At 42.3% G+C, this 27,722-nt stretch overlaps 1 long non-coding RNA gene across 1 annotated transcript; it reads right to left on the reverse strand.

The window, feature by feature from the left end:
* Positions 1-4,503: 4,503 nt before the first annotated feature.
* On the reverse strand, positions 4,504-24,353 carry LOC130366794 (uncharacterized). Its single transcript, XR_008891929.1, has 3 exons — positions 24,244-24,353; positions 15,565-15,726; positions 4,504-4,608 (listed from the first exon to the last, which is right to left on the reverse strand). It is a non-coding gene; the product is annotated as an uncharacterized LOC130366794 (long non-coding RNA).
* Positions 24,354-27,722: the final 3,369 nt, after the last annotated feature.

A 27,722-nucleotide genomic window follows, 5' to 3' on the forward strand; every position in this document is an offset into this window, starting at 1 on the left:
TCCCAGAAAAGGTAGGGTAAATAACGCAATGTCCAGAGCAGACTTTATGAATAAACTGGAGAACTTTACTTGAAGATTTTATGCAACAGTCTTTGTACATAACAGTCTCTTAAGAGTGCACCAGGATACAGGTTCCTCACAGATTTTGCTGGGACTTTGAAGCAATGAGCTTTGATGCAGCCCACTGTGCTACTAATTAGAATACTTTAGCTGGTAGTAGTCACACAGGATTTGTTAGATTGAGCTTTGGAACTCATGGTTTAGTGGCTGCAGGATTCTTAGGCTTTGGCCTAGATGAATTGAGATTTCTGCTGAGATGTTTGTGCTTGGCTTTGTAGTGCAGGAAAAAGAGAGAGAATTTACAGACAACAGCCCCTTATATAATAAGGGGCTGGACTAAGCTCATTGGTCAGCAAACCTGTAAGTCCTGAACCCAGTGAACTCTGGGTACATCACATGACCCTGGAAGGTCCTTGAACAATAGTACAACCAGAATTATGATCACATGACCTGCTAAGGTCCTATACATTTATAACACCTATGCATTTATATTATCTATATATATTAAATAATATACAATTTATATGAGGCGACCAGGGGTAAGCCCTGCAGGAGAGCCCTATGGGAATGAAGGGACTCTGGCTGAGGGGACTTTAGACAGGGACAGGACCAGGTCCTGTACCGGGACACCACAGTGAACCATTCTTCAGTGACACAATTAATGGTGTTAGATCTTTATAGAATGTTTTCTATTGTTCTGAATGTCAAAGTGCCCTTGACTATTGACTTCAAAGGAGAGGCTCCAAAATTTGTTAACCTCCCCCTACATGTGGGAAAAAAAGACATTTGTGCAGCGAAATCTTCAGTAGCCTTGTCTTAAATATACGTATAAAGGCGACCCCCACCGCCACAAGCAGTAATCTAAAGGACGGCAGCACAAGACACAGTCAAGCATTACACCGGAGCAGCACTGCAATGGATTTCATTGGTGATTTCTTGCCATCTATTTTTGTAAACTGTATCGATCTCGCTGTTTTTGATCTCTCTAACGAAATTATAGAACGAAGAAAGAGATTTCCCATGATAAAAATCTTGACAGCCCTGGGAGAACAATGGTGGGATATATGTTACATTTAAGAGTATATACTGCTAACCAGCGCTGGAGCGTATATAAAGGCGATACTAACAAACACATGTCTAGACAAAGATGTATTAATATAACACAGCTCTATAGCAGCATTGCGCACATGTGGCTGCTGATGTGTTGCCTGGTTACTTGTGTGGGGAGAGTGGTGATCTATAAAATTTCCCGAAATTCAATTATCAGAAAGATTCAGAGCAGGAAATAGACTGATAAGTGTGCGTGTGTGTCTGCTGAGCTACATGTCACTAACATAGTGGGTCACTGATTCTGCGGCAGGAGACATCTGTCTTGTGTACAATAGATGTCTATTTAGACATGCAAGGATATCGGGATGAAAATATCGCTGTTTGTTGATTAATTGTCATCATGTATCATAGTCATCAATGGACAATGGCTGCTTACAGTGTTGTTTTTTATTAAATATTACATTTAGACCACAGTAGTTTGGGTACAAGGTGGTCAAAACCATCAGGTAGTGGTCAAAGTAATTGGCCCTCCACTTACTTCTCTGGGTACTAAGGGAGCTGAGTCGAGTTCCTTTTCTATAAGATTGTCACAGGCTATAGGAAGCTAAAAACAAAGAAGATTGCCAGCAGACAAAGACCACATGGGACATCTAGTCTGGTCTTTTATCATTTTCTTTTTTATTTTCTATCTTGTTGTGATAGATATATGTTTATCCCATACATGGCAAAATTCACTTGAAATTGCGGTGTTCTTCTGTGCACCTATCCCTCTCCCTCCTCCTGTATATGAATGCATGTTTAGGGGTTTGTGGATTAATTGTTGTTTTATAGTTGTCAATGGACAATGGCTGTTTACAATGTTCTTCTTACTAAATATTACATTCAGACCACATCAGCTTGTATACAAGGGGTCAAGACCATCGAGTGCAATATTTTTCACCGTATAACACACACTTTTTCTTCCCCAAAACTGGGGGGGGGGGGGGGGGAGTTGGTGCGTCTTATACGGCGAATACACATTAAAACCTGTCCTATCGCGGCGGTCCCTGGGGCCATCAACGGCCAGGACCCGCGGCTCATACAGGACATCACCGATCGCGGTGATGCCCTGTATTAACCCTTCAGAAGCGGCAATCAAAGCTGACCACCGCGTCTGAAGCGAAAGTGACACTAACCCGGCTGCATCGGGAGGGACCTTACCTGCCTCCTCGGTGTCTGCTCCGTGCCGGGATTCCCTGCATGGCCGGCGCTCTCCTTCGTCGTCATCACGTCGTCGAGCACGCCGTCCCGTCATCCAATAGGAGCGGCGTGCGTAGCGACGTGATGGCAGCGACGGACAGCGAGGATACCGGGCAGCAGAGACATTCCGGAGCGACGGGGACACCCCGGGGACGCGGCGACAGCGATGGAGGGCGACATCCAGGGTAGCGGTGACGAGCGGTGACGGGTCCGCGTGAGTATTACCTCCTATACCAGTGCTCTTCAACCTGCGGACCTCCAGATGTTGCAAAACTACAATTCCTGGCATGCCCGGACAGCCAACGGCTGTCCGGGCATGCCGGGAGTTGTAGTTTTGCAACATTTGGAGGTCCGCTGGTTGAAGACCACTGTCCTATTGTTACGCCGAGCGCTCCGGGTCCCCGCTCCTCCCCGGAGCGCTCGCTACACTCTCGCCACTGCAGCGCCCCGGTCAGATCCACTGACCCGGTGCGCTGCGATACCGCCTCCAGCCGGGATGCGATTCGCGATGCGGGTGGCGCCCGCTCGCGATGCGCACCCCGGCTCCCGTACCTGACTCGCTCTCCGTCGGTCCTGTCCCGGCGCGCGCGGCCCCGCTCCCTAGGGCGCGCGCGCGCCGGGTCTCTGCGATTTAAAGGGCCACTGCGCCGCTGATTGGCGCAGTGGTTCTAATCAGTGTGTTCACCTGTGCACTCCCTATGTATACCTCACTTCCCCTGCACTCCCTCGCCGGATCTTGTTGCCATTGTGCCAGTGAAAGCGTTTCCTAGTGTGTTCCTAGCCTGTGTTCCAGACCTCCTGCCGTTGCCCCTGACTACGATCCTTGCTGCCTGCCCCGACCTTCTGCTACGTCCGACCTTGCTTCTGTCTACTCCCTTGTACCGCGCCTATCTTCAGCAGTCAGAGAGGTTGAGCCGTTGCTAGTGGATACGACCTGGTCACTACCGCCGCAGCAAGACCATCCCGCTTTGCGGCGGGCTCTGGTGAACACCAGTAGTGACTTAGAACCGGTCCACTAGCACGGTCCACGCCAATCCCTCTCTGGCACAGAGGATCCACCTCCTGCCAGCCGGCATCGTGACACCTATACTTTACGTTGTATTCTAGATTTTCCTCCTTTGAAATTGGGTGCGTCTTATACGCCGGAGCATCTTATATGGCGAAAAATACGGTAGTGGTCAAAGTTATTGTACCTCTACTTCCTCCTCTGGCTAGTAATAGAACAGAGTCGAGTTCCTCTTCTGTAAGATCATCCAAGGCTAAAGTAAGTTAAGACTATAATAGATCGCCCGCAGATAAAGGCCACCTGGTACATCTAGTCCGCCCTTTTAGAATTTCCTTTTTATGTTCTCATCTTCTTATCATAAACATATGTCTATCCCATACATGGTTAAATTTACTTGAAATTGAGGCATTCTTCAGTGCATCGATCCCTCTTCCTCCTCCTTCATATGGATGTATATATAGGTATTTGATTAATTGTTGTCATGTATCATAGTCATCAATGGACGATGGTTGTTTACAATGTTCTTCTTACTAAATATTATATTTTAACCAAAGCAGCTTGCATACAAAGTGGTCAGAACCATCCAGTATTGGTCAAAGTAATTGGGGGAGATTTATCAAAACCTGTGCAAAGGAAAAGTTGTCCGGTTGCCCATAGCAACCAATCAGCTCGCTTCTTTCATTTTGCAGAGGCCTTTTCAAAAACAAAAGCAGTGAGCTGATTGGTTGCTATGGGCAACTGGGCAACTTTTCCTCTTGACTGGTTTGATAAATCTCCCCCATTGGGGGAGATTTATCAAACCCTGTGCAAAGGAAAAAGTGGTCCAGTTGCCCATAGCAACCAATCAGATCGCTTCTTTCATTTTGCAGAGGCCTTTTCAAAAACGAAAGCAGTGAGCTGATTGGTTGCTATGGGCAACTGGGCAACTTTTCCTCTGGACAGGTTTGATAAATATCCCCCATTGTCCTTCTATTTCCTTCTCTGGGTCGTAAGGGAGCTGAGTTGAGTTCCTTTTCTGTACGGCCTTCCATGCACAAAGAAGTTTCTTTTTTTTTTTTGCTATGGGATAAATATATGTTAATCCGAGGAAGCATTAAATTCACTTAAAACGGTGGCGCCCTTCTGTTCATCTATACCTTTTTCTCCTCCTCCGCATGAATGCATATATATAGGTATCTGTTTATATACGTTCATTCTTTTGTCATTTTTGTCATCTCCGCGTCTTTTGTTTCTATTGTTTCAGGTTTAAAGTTCTGGAATGAAATCAGTAGACAAGTGTTAGCAGTGCCATCTTTATTGTTACGTATACGTAAGCTTTTATTTCCACAGAATTACTGCTACAGCTTTGCTTTGTGCCTGCTCTGCTCGTCTTGCGGTCTACAAAGAACATTTTTATTGCATTGGTTAACTATTTAATTAGTTGCCTATGTTTTCTTTATAACACTTTTATGCGCGCAAACTTTTATTAACAATAAAAGGGGGAGAAAAAAAAAAGCACAAATCTGTCATACTCCATAGTGTTGATGCTAAAACACGGTCGGAAACTAGGCAATCGCCCTGGAACATAGTAGGGCTATTGAACAACAAAGCAAGGACATCTAAAGAATAAAGAGAAAATGATTTTGGTAATACAGTGGTCCCTCAATATACGATGGTAATCCGTTCCAAATGAACCATCGTTTGTTGAAACCATTGTATGTTGAGGGATCCGTGCAATGTAAAGTATAGGACAGTGGTCTACAACCTGCGGACCTCCAGATGTTGCAAAACTACAACACCCAGCATGCCCGGACAGCCGTTGGCTGTCCGGGCATGCTGGGTGTTGTAGTTTTGCAACATCTGGAGGTCCGCAGGTTGAAGACCACTGGTATAGGAAGTTATACTTGCCTGTCCCCGCCGCTCCGGACCCATCACCGCTCGTCACCGCTGCCCTGGATGTCGCCGTCCATCGCTGTCGCCGCGTCCCCGAGGTGTCCCCAATGCTCCGGCAAGGCCTCTGCTTCCCCGGCATCCTTGCTCTCTGTCGCCGCCATCACGTCAGTACTCACGCCGCTCCTATTGGATGACGGGACAGCGTGCGCAGCGACATGATGACGACGATGGAGAGCGCCGACTATGCAGGGGATCCCAAAGAGGACGCGCCGGAGCCCCGAGGACAGGTAAGTGATCATCACCGGAGCACACGGGGCACCGTAAACGGCTATCCGGTGGCAGCTGAAGCAGTGTGCGTTGCCGGATAGCCGTTTATGCGATGGCCCCGACATACAAAAGCATCGTATGTTGATGCTGCCTTCAACATGCGATGGCCTCTGAGAGGCCAACGCATGTTGAAATTATCGTATGTCGGGGCCATCGTAGGTCGGGGGGGTCACTGTAGTCATATACCCAATGTAAAAAAGACAATGCTAAAGCATCTCATCTTGTAATTGCACTTTATTGTTCCTCTGGTATTTTTTTCCTGAAAATGTATCTTGACCGGCTGTTACTATTCCAGTTGTTAATAGGCTGTGTTGACGCACACTGACCCTGTTAAACTACATAGGGACTAGTGTTGCTCACGAATATCACATATTGGCGAATTCGCGAATATTCGCGAATATAGCACTATATATTCGTAATTACGAATATTCATAATTTTTTTTTTTTCACAGTACACATCACAGTGATCATTAGAGATGAGCGAACTCACAATAAATTCAATTTGTCACGAACTTCTCGGCTCGGCAGTTGATGAATTTTCCTGCGTAAATTAGTTCAGCCTTCAGGTGCTCCGGTGGGCTGGAAAAGGTGGATACATTCCTAGGAAAGAGTCTCCTAGGACTGTATCCACCTTTTCCAGCCCACCGGAGCACCGGAAAGCTGAACTAATTTATGCAGGAAAAGACATCAACTGCCGAGCCGAGAAGTTCGTGACGAATCGAATTTACTGTAAGTTCGCTCATCTCTAGTGATCATCCCTCTCTGCTTCCACCTTGTGTGGTGTAAAGAAGGCTCTAATACTACTGTGTGAGACTGGCGTACGAATTTTCGCATATGTGAAAATTTGCATATGCAAATTTTCGTCTATGCAAATTTTCGCATATGCTAATTTTTCGCACATGCGAGTTTTCGTGTATGCTAATTTTTGCATATGCAGATTTTCGCATATGCGAACTTTCGCATATGCAAAAATATATCGCGAATATTACGAATATGCGAATTTAGCGAATATACGACGAATATTCGTCCATATCTTCGCGAAATATCGCGAATTCGAATGTGGCCTATGCCGCTCAACACTAATAGGGACAAGGGGATTTTTGGCTGAATAAGGCTGTCATGTGAGCGTCTATGCCTGGTCCACATTGGAGCATGAATATCTCTGCTATAAATGGTCATTTGTTACTGGTGCAGCCTATAGTAGGGGTATTTGTGACTGGTGCAGCCTATAGTAGGGGTATTTGTGACTGGTGCAGCCTATAGTAGGGGTATTTGTGACTGGTGCAGCCTATAGTAGGGGTATTTGTGACTGGTGCACACTTTAACTAGGGCAATGTGGCTGGGGTAGAAGTCATGGTCATACCAGGTGGTGAGTATTCATCCACCACTTAATATTCCTATACAGAGAGGCTTGGTGGCCGTAATACAAATAAGTAACAGTCTCTTCAACAGTTTTGGTATATCCGTTTTGGAATATCCGGAAAGAGTCCGCCCACTGAGAACCCTCATATGAAATAAACCAGCACTCCGGCAATAAAATCCGACGCGTTTCAACAATCCTTTATCAAGGATAAAGTATTGTCAAAACGTGTCAGATTTTAATGCTCTGTAGTAGAAGGTGTTAGCAACTCTTGGCCCAATGCACAGCGCAGGCAACATGGGCTCCAGGCCCTGACAGTTAACAGTTTCTCATTCTAAAACTGCCTTAAAAGGGTACTACCGTGCTGACAACTTATCTCCTATCTAAAGGATAGGAGATAAGTTGCCTGATCGCGCAGGTCCTGCCGCTGGGGACCCCTGCGATCTTGCACGCAGCACCCCATGTGACGTCACAGCTCCGCCCCCCTGTGACACTCCGCCCCCTCAATGCAAGTCTATAGCAGGGATGAGACAGCTGTCTCGCCCCCTGCCATAGACTTATATTGAGAGGGCAAAGCATGACATCACATGGGGGCGGAGCCGTGACATCACGATACTCCGGCCCCGTGATCGGCAGTCATCAGATCCGGAGGGATGTTCGCTCCGGGGCCTGATGAGAGCGGGGTGCTGCGTGCGAGATCGCGGGGGTCCCCAGCGGCAGGACCCCGAGCGATCAGGCTACTTATCCCCTATCCTTTAGATAGGGGATAAGTTGTCAGCACGGTAGTACCCCTTTAATGTTCACCAATCCATCTGTGACAACATTAAAGGGGTTATCCAGGAAAAAACTTTTTCTTATATATCAACTGACTCCAGAAAGTTAAACAGATTTGTAAATGACTTCTATTAAAAAATCGTAATCCTTTCAGTACTTATGAGCTTCTGAAGTTAAGGTTGTCCTTTTCTGTCTAAATCCTCTCTGATGACACCTGTCTCGGGAACCGCCCAGTTTAGAAGCAAATCCCCATAGCAAACCTCTTCTAAACTGGACGTTTCCCGAGACAGGTGTCATCAGAGAGGATTTAGACAGAAAAGAACAACCTTAACTTCAGGATTAAGATTTTTTAATAGAAGTAATTTACAAATCTGTTTAACTTTCTGGAGCCAGTATTTTTCCTGGAATACCCCTTTAACACGTTGTGATTCCTACCCTCAATTGGTACCTGAGTCCTACCCTCAATTGGTACCTGAGCCTAGCGATATTGTCCCCAATATTGCAGAATTTCTTCAGTGAAGAGGACAGAAGAGAAATTCCGACTCTCTCTGGAAGGACTTCAGAAGCGAACAGGATAACCCGGTGCTGTTCAGATTAAGGAGGCATGGATCCATAGATCTTTCAGAGGAGTAGCTTTATTGTAACAATCGTGCAACGCGTTTTGCTCCGCATGCGCAGCTTCATCAGGCATCTGCCTGATGATGCTGCGCATGCGGAGCAAAATGCGTTGCATGATTGTTACAATAAAGCTACTCCTCCGAAAGATCTATGGATCCATGCCTTCTTAATCTGAACAGCGTCGGGTTAGGCTGGGTTCACATCACATTTTTGCCATACTGTTTTCAATCCGTTTTTCTATAGAAAACCATATGGCAAAAAAAACCGAATGGAACAGTGTGGGAAAAAGTAAACTGTATGCATTTTTAAACAGTATACTGTTTTTTAAATTGCATACAGTTCCGTCCGTTTTTATAGAAAGAAAACCCATACATTTTTGAAAATTTTGTACATTTTTAATGGGAGGGGTCTTGGGTGGGGACTTTAGGATTCAAATGCGCATGTACAAAGTAAAAACGTATACGTTTTTCCCGTATGGAACCGCATACATGTGCGTTTCCCATTGACGTCCATGTAAAAAAAAACGTATGCGGTTGCAGTACGCTTTTTATACCGGAGTCAAAACCGTGGTTGACCACGATTTTGTCTCCGGTTTAAAAACTGTACTGCAACTGCATACTTTTTTTTTTTAACATGGACGTCAATGGGAATCGCACATGTATACGGTTCCATACGGGAAAAACGTGATGTGAACCCAGCCTTATCCTGTTCGCTTCTGAAGTCCTTTCATAGTCTATGTTAGGCTGGGTTCACACTACGTTTTTGCCATACTGTTTTCAATCCGTTTTTCTAAAGAAAACCGTATGGCAAAAAAAAACGGATGGAACAGTATGGAAAAAGTAAACCGTATGCGTTTTTAAACAGTATACTGTTTTTAAAAGTGCATACAGTTCCGTCAGTTTTTATAGAAAAAAAAACCATACGTTTTTGAAAATTTTGTCCATTTTTAATGGGAGGGGTCTTGGGTGGGGACTTTAGGATTCAAATGCGCATGTGCAAAGTAAAAACCTATACGTTTTTCCCGTATGGAACCGTATACATGTGCGTTTCCCATTGACGTCCATGTTAAAAAAAAGTATGCGGTTGCAGTACGGTTTTTAAACCGGAGACAAAATCGTGGTCAACCAGAGTTTTGACTCCGGTTTAAAAACTGTACTGCAACCGCATACGTTTTTTTTAACATGGACGTCAGAGGAAAACGCACATGTATACGGTTCAATACGGGAAAAACGTATACGTTTTTACTTTGCACATGCGCATTTGAATCCTAAAGTCCCCACCCAAGACCCCTCCCAAGACCCCTCCCATTAAAAATGAACATTTTCAAAAACGTATGGGTTTTTTTTCTATAAAAACTGACGGAACTGTATGCACTTTTAAAAACAGTATACTGTTTAAAAACGCATACGGTTTACTTTTTCCCATACTGTTCCATCCGTTTTTTTTGCCATACGGTTTTCTTTAGAAAAACGGATTGAAAACAGTATGGCAAAAACGTAGTGTGAACCCAGCCTTACCCTGTGACAGGACGGCTGCAGTCAGAGCTTACTACATATGTGCTTCCCATTGTTGTGTATGTTACACAACCAACTGTGGTAAGAGGCCATCTTCCTCCTTCCCCTCCTCCCTGTGGGATTACTTGGAATCCTGCACATGAGAGCTCCTTCTCCCGTTTCTATTTTCAGACTCTCTCTGAAGATGACCCTGCAGACAGACTCAACCTGTTCTAGTCACCTAATGAAGTAATGAGGCCCTAGGGTACACCTGAGAACGCTGTCGGGAGACAGGGACACACGTGGGGCCACATACCCAGGCATTACCACTTGGACATTTTTTGTTTGGCTGGAAGGTTCATTGTACTTACAAGTTATTGTTTTTGTGGAATATGCTTTGTTGGCAATTTAGTTTTTGGGGTGCTGATTCAACACTGAATTAAAGTTAATCTGTTAGCGTCTTTCCAGGTATGGAGCTGCAAATCCTGACAGATTCTAGGGGGATAAAATTGGTGGTGCTGAGCTGCAGCAGGGCGTGAGGGGTAGGGAGGAGGTGCTGCAGCTCAGCATCACTAGTTTGACTCTTCAGCTACTAAAATTGTTTTTATAGCTATACAACCAACAACCAGCAGAATTAAAGGGTACCTCTCATCAAAAAAACTTTTGACATATTATAGATTAATGTATGCAGAATAACTTTACAATTGCATGTTATTAAAAAATATGCTTCTTTCTATATAATTTTCCACTTTGAAGAAATGACCACTAGGGGTCTCCCTACCAGTCCTGGCAGCAAGCATTTCAGACTCATACTGGAGTCCTAAACACTACGAGCTGCCAGTCTGCTTTGTTCACAATGGAGAACACTCAGAGCTGCCAGCCTGCTTTTTTCACAGCCTGTATGGCTGTGAACAAAGCAGGCTGGCAGCTCTGAGTGTTTAGGACTCCAGCATGAGTCAGAAATGCTTGCTGACAGGACTGATCGGGAAAAATACAATAGAAAGAAGCATGTTTTTCATTAACATGCTATTGGAAAGTTATTCAGCATTCAGTAATCTAAAATATATCAAAAGTTTATTTGATGAGAGGTACCCTTTAAATGTATGGCTCATATTATTCCCCTAAAACCTGGTACAGAGCTGACAGATTCCCTTTAAAGGGGTACTCCGGCGCTAAAACATCTTATCCCCTATCCGAAGGATAGGCGAAAAGATGCCTGATCGCGGGGGTCCAGCCGCTGGGGACCCCTGTGATCTTCCACGCCACACCCTGTTAGAATCAGTCCCCGGAGCGCGTTCGCTCCGGGGTCTGATTACTGGCGATCACGGGGACGGAGCATAGTGACTTCACGGCTCCGCCCCCGTGTAATGTCACGCTCAGCCCCCTCAATGCAAGCCTATGGGAGGGGGCATGACAGCTGTCACGCCCCTCCAATAGACTTGCATTGAGGGGGCGGAGCGTGACTTCACACGGGGCGGAGCCATGACGTCACTATTCTCTGTCCTCGTGGTCGAGATGGACTCAGCCTGAGGACCTCCAGCGGTTACGGAAGCCGCTAAAGGGGGGTGCTGCATGGTAGATCCAGCGGGACCCTGGCGTTCTGACATTGTATCCCCTATCCTTTGTATAGGGGATAAGATGTCTAGGGGAGGAGTACCCCTTTAATCTTACTAATTTTGACTCATGTATGAGGAAATGCATGTTACTCTATTTATCAATGGTGTGCACTAAACAGGCCTCAAAGTTTTGCCATTTTTTCAACGAAACCATCACTTTATGTTTTTTCCCCCAAAATGTGGGCATAGTTGTCATAATTTATGAAGCTTTCACAGTTTTTTGGCATCTTTTCAAGCTGGGATTTTAAAAGTTAAAAACTTTGCTACACTTTGGCCCATTTCTGGAGCGCCAAAGTTTAAAGACATGTAAAACACTGAAAAGTAAATAAAATTCTATATGAAAAAGGGAAAACAGAGGAATTGTTTTGCTAGTTTGCACTATATTAGCACCTTATTTTTATATGTAAGTGGTTTGACATAAGTTACATAATTAATACTGTTAACAAAAAGACACATACTGATGAAATTCAACCAAGGAGATGAAGAGACAGGGTATGGGTGGATGAAGGGGAGGGGATGCCATATTTCTGTATATGCATTAAAGGGGTTATCCAAGAATAGAAAAACAGCTAATTTCTTTCCAAAACAGGTCCATGTATGTCCCCAGGTTGGTTGTAGTATTACAACTTGGTTCCATTCATTTCAATGGAACTGAGCTGCAGAACCAGGACCGGCGCAAGCCAGGCAATTGCCTAGGGCCCCCAGGGGGCCCCTACTGGCTGCTCAGTAGCGGATCAGCCACCCACTGCAGCCCACTTTAAAACAGGGACCAGTGGCGGGCCCGTACACTTCTGCTTTTGCCTTACCTGGCGGCGCTCGGCAGGCTCAGGTAATGCGGCGGGTCTTGTGGGCTGTGTGGATAATATGACGAGTAACGTCTCCTGCCGGCTCCTCTGCGTGGCATCAGGGACGTCACTCTTCCTTCCCTGCAGCGCTGGCTGCTTAAGTTTAGTAGTCCAGCCGCGGCTGCATGGAAATGATGAGTGACGTCCCTGAAGCCATAAAAATTCGAAATGCGAATATTCACGCCCCACACTAAACTATACTGACAACCTAATGTGGGGGAACTATACTAGTGATGAGCAGCATTGGCCATATTCGAATTTGCGATATTTTGCAAATATAAAGACGAATATTCATCCTATTTTCGTGAATTTCGCATATTCGTTATATTCGCATATGTGAATGTTCGCATATTCGAGGAAGAAAACAGTGAGGGGGTGGGCAACTTTACTATAGGTTGCAAGGGATGTTGTTGATAACCTCTGACAAGTGTATTTGCATAATTCTAATTGGCCCACAAGTGAAAAGAAGGAATATGCGAATATTCAAATATGCGAATATGCGGAAAAATGAATATTCACAATTTCGAATATATAGCGAATAAAAATTCAAAATGCGAATATTTGTGCCCAACACTAAACTATACTGCCAACCTAATGTGGGGGAACTATACTGCCAACCTCATGTGTGGGGAATTATACTGCCAACCTAATGTGGGGGAACTATACTGCCAACCTAATGTGGGGGGGAACTATACTGCCAACCTAATGTGGGGGAACTATACTGACAACCTAATGTGGGGGAACTATACTGCCTACCTAACGTGGGGGAACTATACTGACAACCTAATGTGGAGGGAACTACAACCTAATGTGGGTGAACTATACTGCCAACCTAATGTGGGGGGAACTACAGCCTAATGTGGGTGAACTATACTGCCAACCTAATGTGGGGGTACTACAACCTAATGTGGGTGAAATATACTGCCAACCTAATGTGGGGGGAACTACAACCTAATGTGGGGGAACTATATTGCCAACCTAATCTTAGAAAGCTATACTGGCAACCTAATGTGGGGGGACTATACAACCAACCTAATGTGGGGGAACTATACTGCCTACCTAATGTGGGGGAACTACAAACTAATGTGGGGGAACTATACGGCCTACCTAATGTGGGGGAACATACTGCCTACCTAATGTGGGGGAACTACTACCTAAGGTGGGGGGAACTATACTGCCAACCTAGTGTGGGGGAACTATACTGCCAACCTAATGTGGGGGGGAAATACAACCTAATGTGGGGGGGAACTATACTGCCAACCTAATGTGGGGGAACTACAACCTAATGTGGGGGGAACTATACTACCAACCTAATGTGGGGGAACTACAACCTAATGTGGGGGAACTATACAGCCAACCTAATGTGGGGGAACTATACTGACAACCTAATGTGGGGGGAACTATACTGCCAACCTAATGTGGGGGGACTATACAGCCAACCTAATGTGGGGGAACTATACTGCCAACCTAATGTGGGGGGACTATACAGCCAACCTAATTTGGGGGAACTATACTGCCAACCTAATGTGGGGGAACTGTACAAAAATATAAATTGTACTATTCTGATCCCTATCACTCTTTTATTTTTCTGTATATGGGGATATATGAGGGTAATTTTTTGCGCTGTGATTTGTGGTTTTTATCTGTACCATTTTTGTTTTGATGGGACTTTTCAATAGCTTTTTAGATATTTTTTATGGTATTTGAAGTGACCAAAAATGTGCAAATCTGGTTAGTGCAATATTAAGACTTTTGGGGCCCCTCTTTTGATTTTGCCCAGGGCCACGCTAAGCCTAAAACCAGCCTTGTGCAGAACCACACCCAACCTTCAGACAGATGGGGTGCGATTATTATGTTCTAGGAATGTATCTAACTCTATTTTGAGGCCCTCAACTGTTTTTGCTGTGAACAGTTCATTTACAGGTTCCCAGTTCTTAACAAAAAGAAGACTTGTCGTCCCTGGGTATTGGGCCTGTTTTCTCCAGGTGGAGGGAGTGCCCCCTTGTCTGTTGAGGGAATTCTAACTGGGACACTCTTTCTTCATATTTTTTTTATGGGCCATTTATATGCTTAAATAAGTTGATCAGACTAAACAAATTCCTTTAATCTTTACTCATAGCTAAGATGTTCCATGCCCCATATTAGTTTAGTTGCCACCTTTGTACCCTTTTCAGCTCCAGAGCGTCCTTTTCATGAACCGGTAAACAGCATATGGCATATTCCAGGTGAGGCCGTACCAATGCTTTATAAAGGGGTAGTATTATGTCCCTGTCCCTCAATTCCCTGCCTCTTTTGATAAATGACAATATCCTGCTGGCCTTAGAAGCAGCTTCTTGACATTGTGCATTGTTCTGTAGTCTATGATCTACAAGTACACCTAGATCTTTCCCTACCAGTGACTCCCAGGTGTGGGTCAGTTACACAACCTAAATGGGATTAAAACACTTTATACATGGCCTTTTTCATAACAATACAGATTAAACTGGTTTAGCAGTTGCAAACATTAAAGGGGTATTCCAGGATTTTTAATTTTATTTGACTATGCTTCAGGGGCTGTAAAGTTAGTGTAGTTCATAATATAGTGTCTGTACCTGTGTGTGATGGTTTTCTCACAATTCTTCTGTGATTTTCACCCCAATATTTATTTTTACTAGCATACAAAATGACTGTTGTCTCAGATTTTTCCCAGCTTGCAATGGGGCCAAGACCTGACTCACTAGTCAGCTGATGATGGGGAGCCCGTCTGCTTCAATGGGTGGAGCAATCGATTGGGGGGAGAGAGATCAATCTGCAACTAATACAACAGCTGTAGGCACCCTGATTGAAAACCACAGGTCTTTTGAATGGATGCAACTCATTTATGTTTCAATGGGTGGGGTGGCTAATGTGTGGGAGGGAGTAAAATGGAATTGTGGGATTTGTAGTCAAAAAAAGAAAAGTCAAACAGGAAATACCAGTTCACAAAAAGCTAGCCACAGTATTATGGTAATCTCACAACATAGCCATTTATCCCCAAGACAAGCGCAGACCCTTCCTACGCATGTCTATTACTGTCTGCCAGGTACGTACTAAAATCACCTTATGGTGGAGAACCCCTTTAAGCAGGGATCACTTACACTTCCCTTACACAGACTAGAATAGGTTAACTGACTACAGAGTAAATAATAAGAATGTATCAGTGACATATTAAACACAGATAAGTCCTTAGAACTTCACTGCGGATATTCTCCCATGTATTTTAATTGCCCTACAAGTAGGATTTAATTTCTCAATTTTCCATTTTGAAGAATCACATAGCACACACCTCTTTCCTCATTTCTTCCCTCATTAAAAATAATATTTGTTGCTTCTGGCTTCTTTTAATCAGCCATAAGTGAGAATTTGGGGTCGGTGTCTGTGCCCGGAATGCAGCAGCCTGGAGCTCTCTGTCCAAGTAATCATTGCCAGATCCTGGTTGGTGGCTCTGCTGAAATAAGCAATGTCAGAGTTTATGAGGAACGGATACAGAGATCAGATGGGAAAAACATACATAGGGAGGAAATGTCAAAATGTTCAATAAGTTATAAAAAATAGTACTTTTATCCATGAAAGATGAACACTTTTACATGAGCCTTTGTTCTATATTATCTAGATAGTAGAATGGATACATGATACAGTATTCTATCCTTACGTGTAAAGTTTTGGGTTGGGATTAATGGTGCTGATAATATGAAATTATTGTTTTTACAAAGGTGCCCATGGAGGTGGAAAATGATAAAACACCCACTCACCTTCCTCGCTCCCCGGCCAGTGTTGGGTTCATCTTTGTCGCAGAAGGCTTCTAGGCAGATTTGCTCAACCAATCAGTGGCCACGGTAATGATTGGCTAATCAGACATGTGACAACATGTCAATAAACCTAGAAGCCTGCTAGAACAGAGATTGGAGCGGTGTAAACCTGTTGCCAATATGCCCAAAATCAGATAGCTCCAAGTACAGTCAATTAAAGGCTATCGCAGATTCCCCACCGCAAATTACAAGACTCAAAAAGTGAAAATACTGGGGTATGACTTACAAGTAAAAATGCAATTTATTGGGTATATTCTGATAAAACACATATAACCCCTATTACGCAACAAATTACTCTCCTGTGACCGCCAAGGGAACAAATCCCAACGGGATTTGTTCCCTTGGCGGTCACAGGAGAGTAATTTGTTGCGTAATAGGGGTTATATGTGTTTTATCAGTATATAGCCAATAAATTGCATTTTAACTTGTAAGTCATACCCCAGTATTTTCACTTTTTGAGTCCTGTTGCCAATATGGGAGCAAGGATGGTCAGTATATATATATTTTTTTTTATTTTTTTCCCCCCACCTCCTTGGACATTGTTATGAAGAAAACTTTTCCAAGACAACCCCTGTAAATGTATAACATAACATTAAAAAAAGAAAACCTGGAAGAGAAGAAGTGACATACTGCCACAAAGACCTAAAGTCTACGAGGGGACCGGTGTAGAGAGTGATAGTAAATTGAAGGCCATACTGTAAGGGTGTGGTAACAAGGCAGTGTTTGAGGGTGTCGGCCATGTTTCTGCTTGTGAGTTGGTAAGATCCAGGTGGCTTAATCTAGAGGTTTGTGTTGCTGTGCATTGCCATGGCTATTAAGTCGGGGACCTACTTGAAAGAAGTCACGGTGGGTTAATAGAGTTTGACCAAAATGTATATTAATCTTTTAAGGATGCAGGGCGTACCTGTACGCCCTGCGCCTGGTCCCGGTATTTAAAACGGGGTCACGCCATGACCCTGCATCATACCGGGTCGGTCCCAGTGGCTTATGATAGCTATGACCCTGGACTGATAGCGTGCAGCACCGGCCCTCTTACCTTGCTCCGTCGCGTCCGATCGGCATTTGATTGCTCCAAGCCTGAGCTCCAGGCTTGAGCAATCAACCCCCAATAACGCTGATCCATGCAAAGCTATGGCTTTGCAGGGATCAGGGTAAAAGATTAGTGTGTACAGTGTTATAGGTCCCTATGGGAGCTATAACATTGCAAAAAAAAAAAGTGGAAAAAAAGTTAATAAAGGTCATTTAACCCCTTCCCTAATAAAAGTTTGAATCACCCCCCTTTTCCCACCAAAAAATAAAACTGTGTAAATAAAAATAAACATATGTGGTATCGCTGCGTGCGGAAATGTCCGAACTACATAAATATATCATTAATTAAACCGCACGTTTAATGGCGTATGCGCAAAAAAACTCAAAAGTCAAAAATAGCGTATTTTTGGTCACTTTTTATATCATGAAAAAATGCGATCAAAAAGCGATCAAAAATTCCGATCAATACAAAAATGGTACCGATTAAAACTTCAGAACACAGCGCAAAAAATGAGCCCTCATACCGGACTGTGGACGGAAAAATAAAAAGTTATAAGGGTCAGAAGATGAGAATTTTTTACATATAAATTTTCCTGCATGTAGTTATGATTTTATTTCCGAAGTACGACAAAATCAAACCTATATAAGTAGGGTATCATTTTAATCGTATGGACCTACAGAATAAAGAGAAGGTGTCATATATACCGAAAAATGTACTACGTAGAAACGGAAGCCCCCAAAAGTTACAAAATGAAATTTTATCTTCAATTTTGTTGCACAATGAATTGGTTTTCCGTTTCGCCGTGGGTGTTTTGGTAAAATGACTGATGTCACTGCAAAGTAGAATTGGTGGCGCAAAAAATAAGCCATCATATGGAATTTTATGTTCAAAATTGAAAGCGTTATGATTTTTAGAAGGTGATGAGGAAAAAAGGAAAATGCAAAAACGGAAAAACGTCCAAGTAATCAATAAACGTCCAAGTCAATAAACCTAGAAGCCTTCTAGAACAGAGATTGGAGCGGTGTAAACCTGTTGCCAATATGCCCAAAATCAGATAGCTCCAAGTATAGTCAATTAAAGGCTATCGCAGATTCCTCACCGCAAATTACAAGACTCAAAAAGTGAAAATACTAAGGTATGAATTGCAAGTAAAAATGCAATTTATTGGGTATATTCTGATAAAACACATATAACCCCTATTACGCAACAAATTACTCTCCTTTGACCGCCAAGGGAACAAATCCCAACGGGATTTGTTCCCTTGGCGGTCACAGGAGAGTAATTTGTTGCGTAATAGGGGTTATATGTGTTTTATCAGTATATAGCCAATAAATTGCATTTTAACTTGTAAGTCATACTTCAGTATTTTCACTTTTTGAGTCCTGTTGCCAATATGGGAGCAAGGATGGTCAGTATATATATATTTTTTTTCTTTTTTTTCCCCCCACCTCCTTGGACATTGTTATGAAGAAAACTTTGCCAAGACAACCCCTGTAAATGTATAACATAACATTAAAAAAAAGAAAACCTGGAAGAGAAAAAGTGACATACTGCCACAAAGACCTAAAGTCTACGAGGGGACCGGTGTAGAGAGTGATAGTAAATTGAAGGCCCTTATCTACTGTAAGGGTGTGGTAACAAGGCAGTGTTTGAGGGTATCGGCCATGTTTCTGCTTGTGAGTTGGTAAGATCCAGGTGGCTTAATCTAGAGGTTTGTGTTGCTGTGCATTGCCATGGCTATTAAGTCGGGGACCTACTTGAAAGAAGACACGGTGGGTTAATAGAGTTTGACCAAAATGTATATTAATCTCTTAAGGATGCAGGGCGTACCTGTACGCCCTGCGCCTGGTCCCGGTATTTAAAACGGGGTCACGCCATGACCCTGCATCATACCGGGTCGGTCCCAGTGGCTTATGATAGCTATGACCCTGGACTAATAGCGTATGGCTTTGCAGGGATCAGGGTAAAAGATCAGTGTGTGCAGTGTTATAGGTCCCTATGGGAGCTATAACATTGCAAAAAAAAAGGGGGGGAAAAAAAAGTTAATAAAGGTCATTTAACCCCTTCCCTAATAAAAGTTTGAATCACCCCCCTTTTCCCACAAAAAAATAAAACTGTGTAAATAAAAATAAACATATGTGGTATCGCTGCATGCGGAAATGTCCGAACTACAAAAATATATCGTTAATTAAACCGCACGGTCAATGGCGTACGCGCAAAAAAACTCAAAAGTCCAAAATAGCGTATTTTTGGTCACTTTTTATATCATGAAAAAATGTGATCAAAAAGCGATCAAAAATTCCGATCAATACAAAAATGGTACCAATAAAAACTTCAGAACACAGCGCAAAAAATGAGCCCTCATACCGGACTGTAGACGGAAAAATAAAAAAGTTATAAGGGTCAGAAGATGAGAATTTTTTACATATAAATTTTCCTGCATGTAGTTATGATTTTATTTCCGAAGTACGACAAAATCAAGCCTATATAAGTAGGGGATCATTTTAATCGTATGGACCTACAGAATAAAGAGAAAGTGTCATATATACCGAAAAATGTACTACGTAGAAACGGAAGCCCCCAAAAGTTACAAAATGAAATTTTATCTTCAATTTTGTTGCACAATGAATTGGTTTTCCGTTTCGCCGTGGGTGTTTTGGTAAAATGACTGATGTCACTGCAAAGTAGAATTGGTGGCGCAAAAAATAAGCCATCATATGGAATTTTATGTTCAAAATTGAAAGCGTTATGATTTTTAGAAGGTTATGAGGAAAAAAGGAAAATGCAAAAACGGAAAAACCCTGCATCCTTAAGGGGTTAAGAGGAACCTCATGTTCGTTGTTATAAAGTTTGCTTGGCAATAGCAGATCAGTGTGTAAGGTGAATGTGCCATTGATGTCCTTTTCTTTTCTTACATTACAGATCCTATTTCTGTTAGTCCCAACAAGAATAGGTTATGAGAAGACACACAGAACAGAACATGCATTCTAGAATTCTCCGAAGATTGGGACTGTGGAAGTAGAGGGCGACCATATGGGTTTGAGATGTATGATGGTCACTGGTTGAGTGTTTATAGGAAGGAGATAGGATAAAGGGAATTAGGAGATACGTCACCAGCACTAATAGGGAGCAGACGGGGGATGGTAGGGTGGAGTCGGTGAGTCTTCACTAAATGTTACTATTATTTTCTATTACATTCTTCTAATACATCATTTTTTACAGGGGTCAGTACGTGCACTCCATGGGAGAGCTGGAGATAACCGAATACAGCGCCCATGTATCTTTGGCTCTCCCACAGAGATAAATGGAGTGCAGGAGATTGCAGGGGTTCCAGAAGTTGGACCCCCCTCCCCCCCCCCCCCCCCCCCTACGATCAGCTACTTATCCCCTATCCTGTGAATAGGGAATCAATTAGTTTTCGCTGAACATCCCTTTTAGGGGTAGAAAGGCAAAAAAGTGGAAAAAATTGGGTTTGGGTCTTAGCAGTTCTTCACAGTACTCTTCTGGTTATATTCTAGTATAATTCTGTCTGTAAAGAAGCTGCACAGAGAAGACCAAGGTCAGAAAAGACCTCTCGTCTTAAATTTATACTACTTAGATAAGCTAATGAGTGCTACCAGGTGTGAAGGAAGGGGAGGAGGTAAATGTGCGCTAATCAGGAGAATCAAGGAGGAAAGGAAATACAACGTGGTGGAGGAAATAGAAACAATTCAGCTACATCCACTGCAGCGAGAAGGGAGGTAAATGGGGACCGTACCATCAAGAAACAAACAGACACCGGGGGAAAAAGACAACATGGAAGGGTAATTAGATCTCACTGGTGTGAGGCCTGAGGATGTGTGCAGTGCTGAAAGATGATAGATAGATAGATAGATAGATAGATAGATAGATAGATAGATAGATAGATAGATAGATATGAGATAGATAGATAGATTGATATGAGATAGATGATAGATAGATAGATAGATAGATAGATAGATAGATAGATAGATAGATAGATATGAGATAGATAGATGATAGATAGATAGATAGGAGATAGATAGATATGAGATAGATATGAGATAGATAGATAGATATGAGATAGACAGATAGATAGATATGAGATAGATGATAGATAGATAGATAGATATGAGATAGATAGATAGATAATAGATAGATATGAGATAGATGATAGATATGAGATAGATAGATGATAGATAGATAGATGATAGATAGATATGAGATAGATGATAGATATGAGCTAGATAGATAGATAGATATGAGATAGACAGATAGATAGATATGAGATAGATAGACATGAGATAGATAGATAGATATGAGATAGATAGACAGATAGATATGAGATAGACAGATAGATAGATATGAGATAGATGATAGATAGATAGATAGATGATAGATAGATAGATATGAGATAGATAGATAGATAGAAGAAATGGATGAATCCGCAGCACACAAATTATGAAAAAAGTGAAAATGTATTCCATAGTGCAGTGAATATCACTAGTGTTGAGCGGCATAGGCCATATTCGAATTCGCGAATATTCGCGAATATATGGACGAATATTCGTCATATATTCGCGAATATGCGCATATTCGTTATATTCCCGTTTTATTTTCGCATATGCGAATATTCGCGTATGCGAAAAGTAACATATATGAAAATTCGCATATGCGAAAATTAGCATATGCGAATTTTCGTATATGCGAATTTTCGCACGCCAGTCTCACACAGTAGTATTAGAGCCTTCTTTACACCACACGAGCTGGAAGCAGAGAGGGATGATCACTGTGATTTGTACTGTGAAGAAAAAAACAAAAAAAAAACGAATATTCGTAATTACGAATATATAGCGCTATATTCGCGAAATTCGCGAATTCGCGAATATGCGATATTCGCGAATAATATTCGAATTGCGAATATTCGCGAGCAACACTAAATATCACATAGGGATGCTTCAACCTGCTCTCCTGGTCTTTCTCAAGCTCAGTACAAATGGTGGATCACACATCTTATATAGGGATACTAATCAAATATCCAATAATCATCTACAGTGCAAAACAACTCAAATACATATTCAAAATCCAAAAAAGTACATACATGTGCAAAATCATATCCCAGTGAACAATAAGTGAACAACATACAGTATACCAAGTATGGCCAAATATGGCTAAATCACCCAAAAGTGCTAATCGGGTCCTGATTACATCTCAGGGCAGGTGTGTAAGATGTTTAAAAACAATTAAAAAACAATATCCAGCAGTTGCTAAGGGAGCTATCACTCACCGCCATCAGGGAGGACAGTAGCGTGGGTTAATTCCACAGCACATGCGCGCCTAAGTGTGTAGCACAGGACCGGATGTACGGGAGTATGTCAGCAACATTGTTACTATGGCAGCGACGCTACATCACCACGTCACTTCCGAACAAGCGCACTCGCAGCATTGCTCCGATGGGTCCGTGACAGTGGTCAGCATATTTATTCCATCTATTTTATGCTTTTTTTTTTTATAAAAAAAAAAAATAAAACATTCTGTTAAAATGTAACTTTTTTATTTTTAACTTCTTTATTATTTACATTTTTCATTTTTTTTCTATTTTTTCAATTTCTTTCATTTTTTCATGTTTTTTTTTTTTTACTAATTTTCATTTTTCATTTTTATAGATTTTTTTATATTATATTTCCTCCCTCCCTCCCCTCTCCCCATGCAAACTTGAAACCTCCCCATGATAAGTGAGGTCCTGTGTAAACGGAGCTGGGAGGGGAGGGGCTCTCCTGGCTTACAGCACGGCACCCACGTGACCAGGCTCAAGCAGGAGTGCTGTGATTGGTTGAATGTGTGAGTGCTGTGATTGGTTGAATGTGTGAGTGCTGTGATTGGTTCAATGTGTGAGTGCTGTGATTGGTTGAATGTGTGAGTGCTGTGATTGGTGAGCACTCACATATTGAGAACTATGAGGAAAGGAATGAGGAGCTGACCACAGGCTGTAGAAGAAGTGTAGGTGGAGATGCTGGATTATGCAGCGCTTCCTATCTAGAGAGAAATCACTGAAAAAGATACTTTCCGTTCCAGATGGGTTATGTGAGTATATTACAAAGTTATATAACTTTTTAAACTGTTGCTAACTGTATAGAATTGTTCACCATTGGACTACTCCTTTAAGATGTAATCAGGACCCGATTAGCACTTTTGGGTGATTTAGCCATATTTGGCCATACTTGGTATACTGTATGTTGTTCACTGGGATATGATTTTGCACATGTATGTACTTTTTTGGATTTTGAATATGTATTTGAGTTGTTTTGCACTGTAATTAATTATTGGATATTTGATTAGTATCCCTATATAAGATGTGTGATCCACCATTTGTACTGAGCTTGAGAAAGACCAGGAGAGCGGGTTGTAGCGTCACTATGTGATATTCACTGCACTATGGAATACATTTTCACTTTTTTCATGATTTGTGTGCTGCGGATTCATCCATTTCTTCTGCTTATATATGGACCCTTGACCAAGGTCTGGTTCTGCGTACACCTACTTTTTGGACTTTATTGTTTGGAGGGAGTGATGTTTTCCTTTACTTCTAGATAGATAAATAGATAGATAGATATGAGATAGGTATGAGATAGATAAATAGATATGAGATAAATATGAGATAGATAGATAGATAGATAGATATGAGAGATAAAGATATGAGATAGATAGATATGAGATAGATAGATATGAGATAAATATGAGATAGATAGATATGAGATAGATAGATATGAGATAAATATGAGATAGATAGATATGAGATAGATATGAGATAAATAGATATGAGATAGATAGATGTGAGATAGATAGATATGAGATAGATATGAGATAGATATGAGATAGATATGAGATAGATAGATATATTTGAGATAGATATGAGATAGATAGTTAGATATGATATATATAGATAGATATGAGATAGATAGATAAATTGATATTAGATAAAAAGATGGCAATAAATCGTGACGCGTTTCAGATGGACATGCCAACCTTACGACTAAAGCTGACATATCCAACCGAAACGCGTCACGTCTACCTGATGTCTTGTGTCTGTGAGCCGACATAAAGAAGTTAAGCATTCATCCAAGCTGACCTCGCTGGACATTCCTTTCTTTATTGCCCTGTTTCCATGGTGTTGGGCCGCACCGGTCCATGTGTTGGGTCTGGCAGCGTGGGGTGAGCTGACGATTGCTTGTGATTTCTAGATAAAAAGATAAACAGCATATACTAAATGACCTTACTAACAAAGAATTTTTCTTAATGGGGTTATCCAGTGGCTGGGAAGGGGTGCATGGGGTTTTCTAAAGTATGCCCATTTTGTGGTACTTAACAATACAAACCATTACTTACCACCAGTGTCCTACTCCGGTGCCCGCAGCAGATCATCTTCTTAAGCAGCGTGGGGGAGTCATGCCTGGGAAGGACTCGGGGCCACTGCGTCGCACTTCAGCTCTGCAAATCGCTGTCTGCAGCAATGTTTCACCTCGGCCAGCAATTCTCAGAGCTTAGAAAGAGGATCATTGCAGGTAGACTGGAGCAGGCATTGCAAGAGTGCTGGAGGTGAATAAAGGCTTATTTTGTCATATACCACACAATGGGTTTTGATACCCTTTCAGGTGCTGGATAATCCCTTTAAACCAGGTTTAATGTAGTTTAAGGTATTTACTCTATGCAGAACTCATATCAATGCCAGGGGACACCAACACCACATTGCATGACATACAAGCAATCCTTTCGGGGGAGATTTATCAAAAAGTGCAGAGTGCCGAAGAAAAGTGGAGCGGTTGCCCATAGTAACCACTCAGATCACTTCTTTAGTTCCTTGAAGTCCTGTTATATTTCAATAGCGCCTGAATATCACCAAGGTACAAGGATAAAGAAAGGGGCATAACTAGAGAAGTTTGCAGCTATACCTGGGCCCAGGAACCTAAGGGGGTCCCATAAGGTCAATTACCTATAGACCTGTAATGTCAATTGCATTATAGTTGAGTTACATATTTTGCATTGGGGCCCAGCAGCCTTAAAGGGGTATTCCAGGATTTTTTTTTATTTGACTTATGCTACAGGGGCTGTAAAGTTAGTGTAGTTCATAATATAGTGTCTGTACCTGTGTGTGACGGTTTTCTCACAATTCTTCTGTGATTTTCACCCCAATATTTATTTTTTACCAGCATACAAAATGACTGTTGTCTCGGATTTTTCCCAGCTTGCAATGCGGCCGAGATCTGACTCACTAGTCAGCTGATGACAGGGAGCCTGTCTGCTTCAATGGGTGGAGAGATCAATCTGCAACTAATGCAACAGCTGTAGGCACCCTGATTGAAAACCACAGGTCTTTTGTTTCAATGGGTGGGGTGGCTGATGTGTGGGAGGAAGGAAAATGGCATTGTGGGATTTGTAGTCAAGAAAACATAAGTCAAACAGGAAATACAAGTTCGCAAAAAGCTAGCCACAGTGTTATGGTAATCTCACAACATAGCCATTTAGCCCCAAGACAAGCGTAGACCCTTACTAAGCATGTTCATTACCGTCTGCCAGGTACGTACTACAATCACCTTATGGTGGAGAACCCCTTTAAGTTATGTCTGTGGATGCAAAGAATTTCGTTGCAGTTTTAGCTTTACTGAAAAATGCTGGGACCGTGCTCCAAAACACTATTGTGCCAGGGGCAGCTGGCGGTTCTGCTTGGCTCTTCTCTCTCATCTGGGGAAATACAATGAAATGATACACAGTTTTTATTTTATTTTTAATCCGTTGAAATGTGACATGCTAAGCTTCACTTGTGATTTTGAGCAGACATGTTTGTAATGTTCATATTTTTGTAATGATAGTTTTCACATTACAGAGACATTGTCATGTTAAAATAAGGATTCTTTAATAGGTCTTTGTTATTCACATTCTCCCTGATTCCCATCCTCAGATGCTGCTGGGCAGCTCTCAAGAAACTGCTTAGCTAAAAACATTTAGACATTTCAGGGACTGCGTCATGAGAATATCGAATCATTTTAATGAGGACCAGAACTAAAAAGATTTTACAGGACCCACATTTTCTGTCATAGCCATATGTGTCCTGATCGGGAGCAATAATCCTAAATCCATTACATTTTTTTTCAGATTTGTATTCACATTGTTACTCTAATTTCATTTTTAAAACTTTAAAGCGTTTGTTTGCTGAAATTTTTTTTACCAAATATGCTCAGGCTGCCAAGAAAAAAACAATAACAAAAACAGCTATACTTACCTCTAAGTAAGTAGCAGCCTCCTGTGCCCCCAGCCTCAGCTGTGCTCCACTTCCTGGTGCGGGGGGGGGGGGGGGGCAGTATGTGAGAGCCTCGTTCAGCCAATCACTGGGAATGTGACACATTGACCCCCAGCACCAGGAAGTGGAGCATAGTGGAGACTGAGAGCAGCAATACCGGGGGCAATTGAGGTGGGTATAGTAGAGGTTTTATTTTGTTTGTTTTTGTTCTGTTTTCTGGCAGCCTGGGCAGAAAACTGGAAAAAAAAAAAAAATAAACAAAACAAGACAGACAAAAAAAAAAAAAATTTTTTTTTGCCAGAATACCCTTTTAGGATAAGGTCCTATGTAGTGTATACGCAGTGTATTTCACAATGTGGAAAATCCTCCCCCCAGCGGAAAATTCGCTGTGTATTCTTTAAGAGCAGACACACAGGGCTACCCACCGGCAGCTGCCAGATAGCCATGGGTGTCTGCTGTTAGAAGCAGCGGATTTTGCGTAGCGGGAAATACACTGAATATATGCTACGTGAGATCCTCTCATTCCTGAAAGTTATCCCATATCCACAGGACCTAGCAGATCGGTGAGGGTCTGACCTCTTGGACACCGCCAACCTAGAGAATGAAAATGTGCTATGGAATAAGTGGAGTGCGCCTTGCATGTGCTGCCACCACTCCATTCATTCTTTGTACATAGCCAATTTTTGAAATTAGGAAACCCCTTTAACCCAATAAACCTGTGGTGTCCCGGTCCCGTACCTTTGGTTGTCCCCATAGTCAGAGTTCCTCATGCTGATAGGGATCTCCTGGTGGGATAGCCCCTAGCCGCCTCCTAGTGTTCTTAAAATTGTAAATATATAAAAGATTATAATGTAGTGTAAGTAGTGTACAGGACCTTAGGTTACATGATCAATGATATTTGTGTTGTATTGGAGGTTAAGGACCTTCGGGTCATGTGACTAGGTCATGTGTTATAACCACAATCCTTTGTACTAGGATTGACAGGTTTGGGGAACCAATAAGCTTTGAGCCTACCCCTTCAGATATAAGGGCGCTGTATCCAATGATCGCTCTCTTTCCTCCGGGATATGACAGCGAGCAGAGCTCTGTACAATTCTTTTTTTTTTTTTTTCAAGAAAGAGCTTTATTAAACAAAACCAAAGCAGAATACAAGTATCAAACTAGAAGTGAAAATCTCAACACTCCTCAATATCTGTGTGAAACATGGTAGCGTTAGCATATCAAAACATGCGGTATACAGTGTGTATGAAAAACTTGTACATAACAGTCTATGCGTGGAGAGTCAAAAGAGGGTACTAGAAAGAGTAGCAAGA

The sequence above is a fragment of the Hyla sarda genome, chromosome 4 (genome assembly GCF_029499605.1).
Source record: "Hyla sarda isolate aHylSar1 chromosome 4, aHylSar1.hap1, whole genome shotgun sequence".
Lineage (NCBI taxonomy): Eukaryota > Metazoa > Chordata > Amphibia > Anura > Hylidae > Hyla > Hyla sarda.